Genomic DNA, 6,562 nt, shown 5'->3' on the forward strand with positions numbered 1-6,562 from the left:
ATCTATCCATAATTCTATCTATCTAATTATCTATCTATCTATCTATCTATCTATCTATCTGTCCATCAGTCTATCTTCCTTTCTTTCTTTTTTTCTATCATCTGTATATCTCCTTCCTTCTCTTCCTCCAAATAAAACAGTCCTTCACCGCTAATCCTGAGCAGATACAGATATTTTCATGAAGAACATATAGGCACGTAGCTTACCAATTACTTATCTACGTATTTCTTTACCCGTCAATTAAAGGAGAAAAATAAAAGGCCCATATCTTCCTCATCCTCCAAAGATAGTTTCTCCTTACCACTAAATATGGGGTAGATACAAGAAGGTGCTTTTATTAAGGGCATTTATATTCATCTCATTTATCTACTTTTTTTTAGTAATTGAAAGAGTTTTTTTTTTTTTTTCTGACCTCCTCCTAACAGAGTTCTCAACTATCTGGTAACTTGCTCAGGTGAAGTAAGGTACCTTTTAATAATATGTACCTACCTGACTTTTATTTGATCATCTACCCAGTGGAAGAGGACAATTACAGACACATTTTCTTTCTGTTCTTTCCCCTAATGTATTTCTTCTTTAGGTATCTTTAAAATTGTACGGAAGGAAGGAGGATGTTTTTTCAAGGTCTACCACTTAATATATCTATCTTTAACGGAAGAAAAAATAAAAAAAGAACCGTCATTTCATCTCTCTTCCTCTAATAAAGCTTTCAATTATTCATAAGCTTGTGCAGAGGAAGAAAAATGTTTTTTTTTATTAAGAAGATATATCTACTTCTTTTCCTCCTTTCCGGAAAAAAAATATATATATATATAAAAAAAACACCATAACTTCTTCCCTCTTGGCTAATAAATCTCTTAGTTATCAGTAAAATTTGATAAGAAAATGTAGCTGTTGTCATTAAGAAGATTTACTTGTATATTCGTATTCATTAAGAAAAAAAAAGCAGTAATTTCCGCTCTCTTTCTTTAACACAGATTTTCATTGATCAAAACTTATGATGGTGGTGGGAAACTTTTCTCAATATGCATCATTACGACTTTGCGCTGCGCTGATTATTTCTATTGAAGGGAGGAAAATTAAACCTTTCTATCTTCCCTTCCCTTCCCCCCACAGTCTCCCCTTAGTCTCCCTTCCTCTCTCTTTCCTCAGCCTCCCTTTACCTCTTTCTTTTTTTTTTTTTTTCAATCTTCCCGTTTCTTTTCTCAATCTGTCTTCACTCTTCTATTCTCAATCTTCCTTCCGTTTTCTTTCCTCAGTCCCCCTTCCCTTCTCTTCCATTTTTCCTTTTTTTTCTTTCTTCAACCCTTTCCTTCCTCTCTTTCTTATTTTCCCTTCCTCTCTCTTCCCTCAGCTTTTTCCTCCCTTTTCTTAACTTTTTTTTCTTCTTCTGCCTCCCTTCTGTTCCCTCAACTTCCCTTCTCTTCTCTTCTCTCAGCCTTCCTACCCATCTCTTTTATCATTCTTTCTTACCTTCGTTTCCTTCAGCTTCCTTCTCTTTTATTTCATCCGCCTTTCTTCACCTCTTCCTTCTCAACACCATTTTCCATCTCTCTCTTCCCCTTCCCCCTTCACCTCTCTTCTTTCACCCCTTTCCTTCCTCTCTCATTTTCCTCGGTACTCCTTCCCATCTCTCTCTCTCCTCAGCTTCTCTTCCTCCTGTCAGCTTTTTTTTTTACTCTCTTTTCCCTCACTCTCCCTTCACTCCTATAAACCAAGCCTCTCTCAGCCTTGCAATTATTCGTCAAGGTGTTTCAAGATCTTGCTCATTAGAATCTGGTGCATGCTGGTGGTCGTTAGGAGAGGAAGAAGATTCAGTGCTTTCATTTATCTGTCCCTCATTCCTCAGTTCCTTGCGGGTGGGTTATATCAGTGTTCCATTATGAGAGAAGTGTTCTATTTTACTGTCTTTTGTCTTTAAAATTTCGATAAGACTTTTTTTTTTTTTCTTCTTCTTCTACACCCCACCTCTCTCTCTCTCTCTCTCTCTCTCTCTCTCTCTCTCTCTCTCTCTCTCTCTCTCTCTCTCTCTCTCTCTCTCTCTCTCTCTCTCTCTTCTTTAAAGGGATTTTATTATGCACATCTATTTCTTCTTTATTTTTCTTTTCTCCTATGCCTGATTTAAAGTCTATCTATCTGTCTGTCTATATGTCTGTCTGCTCTCCTTTCTGTCTACCTGCTTGCTCTTCATTAACTTTGTCCGTCTATATGTCTTTTATATGTCTGTCTTACTATTTATCTACTTGTTTTCCAGTCTGTTTATCTGTCGTTTTATCTGTCTACCTCCATGACTGTCTATTTGCTCTCCTTCCTGTCTGCTTGTCTGTCAATATACCTGTCTATATGTGTGTCTCACTGTCTATCTGCTTATCTTCCAGTCTAATTATCTGATTGTCTGGTCGTCTTTCTGTCTTCCTGTCTCCTGCTTGCATATCCTGTTTGCCTGCCATCTAGTCTGCCTCTTGTCCTGCTTGCCTGCCTCTCTGCATGCCTGTCCTACTGTCTGTTTGCCTAGCTTTCTATTCATATGTCTTCATGTCTATTTACCTGTCTGTTTTTTCCTCATATACTCATCTCTAACCTCTCTCTCTCTCTCTCTCTCTCTCTCTCTCTCTCTCTCTCTCTCTCTCTCTCTCTCTCTCTCTCTCTCTCTCTCTCTACACGCTTCTGTAATTCTACGAGAGGTAATTTGTTCCCAGAGTTTTCCCTTCCAAAGTGTTCTGCCTGCTTTGCGTTGCCACAGATACTATTTAATACGAGCATTCATTGTTTTCTTTATTCGCTCCTTCTTTCCTTCCATTCCTGTCTGTGTGTTTACTTATCTCCGGGGCTTCAGTCGAACGTTGGTATTTTTTCAGAGCCTCTCATGAAAGCGACTGATAGTTATAGATTTGCACAGAGAGGAGATTCAAAATATTACATACATTGATTTATTTGTAAATTTTTCTTTATGAGTTAATCTCCTTTCAATACCGTCCGTCCAGATTCATTCTATTTAAGCTGAGCACTACATTGAACAATTTATCAAGTGTTTTCCATGATCATCCTCCTTTATTTCTTCTCTAGCGTTTAATTTCCTGTTCGCTCTTGTGTCTGTGAAAATTTATTATCTTCACCGTTTCACAACATTGCAAAGTGTAGCTTTTTTTCTTCAGTGATTTCCATTACTACGACTTTTCTGTTGTTCTTTCTTATTATTTAATTTCCTTCTGGTTCTCTGTCTGTCAAAATTCACTATCGTAAATCTTTTCTTTTCATTTCTTTTATCATTTATGCTCACTTTGCTCTTCTGTCTGTCAAAACACATTATTCTAAAATTTCCGCAACATTATGATGTGGAGCTTTTCAGTTCTCTTTATAACAACTTCTCAGTTATTCCTTCTTTTATCATTTAACTTCCTTTTACTCTTCCGTCTGTCAAAATTCACTATCCAGAAGCGTCCCTCAGTAATGCAATTTAGTAATTCAGTGCTATCTATTATAAAATCATGGAGTGGCTATTTAAATAAAACTTTTATTTTTTATTTATGCATTTATTTATTTATTTTTCTTTTCTGTCTACCAAAGTTCACTTTCACAAAACTTCCCAAGTACTGCAGCGCCTTCTATTTCAGGGCTAACTATAATAAAACCATCGAAGCACCAAGTATCACACAGTCAATATCAGTCAACTGGCAAAACTTTTCCCTGCATTCTCTGCCCTCAGCTGATTCAAACTTTCAATCCTAAACCAAGAGTACCGGTGACGGATTAGCTCCTTTTTTCCACCAGTAAACCCGTGCGTTGTTAATTATTCTTGCTATTGTCGGTGGAAAATAATGTCCAATTTCAATGTTTGTTTCCCAGGTCACGTGGGACTGATGGAAAGGTCAAAGCAATTAGAGGCGGAAATCATTAATAGTTTCAGTATTAATTTGGTACTATGAGTTAATTAGTATGCTATTTCGAGCTGTATCTTGGGGGATATGGTAGGTATACTCTCTCTCTCTCTCTCTCTCTCTCTCTCTCTCTCTCTCTCTCTCTCTCTCTCTCTCTCTCTCTCTCTCTCTCTCTCTCTCTCTATCTATCTATCTATCTATCAATGTACATATTCCGTCCCTATCGCTTTATCTATCTATCCATCTACCTATCTTCCTATCTCAGTAGTAGTAGTAGTAGTAGTAGTAGTAGTAGTAGTAGTAGTAGTAGGTAGTAGTAGTAATGCTATTGTTCTTTTATTGCAAACTATGATATGATAATGATGGCAATTATCCTTCCTACATAAAAAAAAAAAAAAAAAAAAAAAAAAACATTCTCTCTCTCTCTCTCTCTCTCTCTCTCTCTCTCTCTCTCTCTCTCTCTCTCTCTCTCTCTCTCTCTCTCTCTCTCTCTCTCTCTCTCTCTTAAACTTTCAGGGTGCGGAGAAAGTTTGTCTAATTACGTCAGTATCCGTACCACCCTGCACGCGAATATTGATAGAGGGCTAGCAAGGAATAAAGGAAGGATGAAAGAAAGAAAAAAGAAAGAAAGAAAGATAGGTAGATAGATTGACTGATAGAAAAAAAGAAAGAATGAATGAATGAATGAAAGAAAAAGAAAGATCGAAAGAAATATAGATAGATAGATAGATAGACAGGTAGAAAGATGACAATACAGAAAGAAGGAAGAGTGAGGAAGGTACAAAGGGAAGAAGAGAGCAAGGAAAGAAGCATGGAAAAAAGGAAGGCAGGAAGGAAGTCTCGACTGGTTCAGAAAGGCACGCTGAATCACTACTCATGTCCCACGAAGCAGAGGATTGTTGGAATGCAAGTGAAGAACATTCGTATCCATTTTCCGAAGAATTCATTGCACCTCCACCAGATTTTGGCAGGCAATCAACACGGACGGCGTGGATCTACCCATTCCCCGTGAGCTATGGGAAGAGACTGAACGTAAAATCACTGTACACGATTTTTACAGGGACAATAAAGAGATATGGATGAAAAAGGATAGATTTTTCAATGTCTAGCCAGTATAATAATTTGAAATTACAGTATGATGAAGAGAAATGTGTTAGTGTCGTGTAATTAAAAGAAATCATGTCTCAAATAGAAGCGAAAGGGCTAAGAAAGGAGTGATCTGTACGAGAGTGCGCTATAATAAATTACGCAGTGAGCTGTTTCCTGAGAGGCAACCCCTCAGCACAGCAGTAACAGCGGTGGTGCTTCGATGACGAGAGACGTGTACGAATCAATAGCGCAATCTGACTAAATCAAATAAGTGAATGTATAAGTTGGTTTGGTTGTTGGTATGTTATTTGCTGAGGCGCGGGCTCGAGTTTGGTTCCCTTCAGTCGATTGGAGCCGTGGCCAGCGAGACGAGGCGTGGTGGCCTTGTTAACATGCCAGTCCTTGTGTCTAAAGCAGAATGCGCACAAGGTCTTGGATGCGCCAACACCAGCCACGCACGCACGCATTAAAGGACTGACATCACCAAGTAGTCATCGCTATCCTTCCCATCACCGCCATCTCCACCATTTTCATCACCATTTACGTATCACCACAAAAACGATCAGTAGAGTACTTCGGAACAAAATCAATCAAATAGTCACTACATGGTACATTACACGGAAAGACGGAGTAACTAGCACAGGGCCGAGAGGTGTTGTCAGATTCCACTGGATGGTTAATTTCTAGGCAACATATCTGTTTGCATTTTTGGTTATATTCGCGTTATTTTTTGATACTCAAGTTAATAAAGCAGAAAAAAAGGAGAGAAAAATACGTTAGGGAACCCTCACCTTGCTTTCAATCACCGAATCCGCACCATGGAATCCACGTAGAGCTGTGAATATGAGCACGGAAACATATATTCAGTCGAGATAATCAAACCTAAAACATGTACACACAAGAAAAAAAAAAAAAAAAAAAAAAAAAACAGCTGTACCTTAACTTTCGAGGCGGGATTAATAGAAGATGGATTCTTTATGGACCTCATATATGAATGACAGAGAGGTTGCCATAAAGATGCTTTAGATCCAAGAGCACCCTATTGCCTTTATCACTACCATTAAGCTTAACAAGACTTCCTTATGAGAGCCAGTTAATTACAAGAAGCTTTCAGGATAAGTTCAGATACTCGTATATTTTATAATCTAATACTTACCAGGTCTCTCCACTGTTCTTTCCACTAGCCTCGAGTATCCAGTGTGGTTCAGTATGTCTTGTTGACTTCCCTGACAGTGTCTGGCTGTTCTGTACACTTAATAACAATACTCTACCCTGCTACAATACAGGCGACCGTCCCAGCTCGCCCGGCTATAAAATGTAAACAAACCAGATCGCTTACTCTCCGCTGTCGTGGCTCATGTTTCTCTTCATTTTTCTGTATTTTAGGGAGAAACTATTCTACTATAATTCACTTACCTCCATGTTGTACGTTATGTATTTACCTATTTGATTTTTTTTTGTGTGCAGATCGCTCTTTGTGTGTGTTACTTTCCCTAAATTAAACAAGAGGAAGAAACTAAATGACACACACACATACACACACACACACACACACACACACACACAACACAACACAGGATAATAAAACTGTAATA

Source organism: Scylla paramamosain, chromosome 5 (assembly GCF_035594125.1).
Source record: "Scylla paramamosain isolate STU-SP2022 chromosome 5, ASM3559412v1, whole genome shotgun sequence".
Lineage (NCBI taxonomy): Eukaryota > Metazoa > Arthropoda > Malacostraca > Decapoda > Portunidae > Scylla > Scylla paramamosain.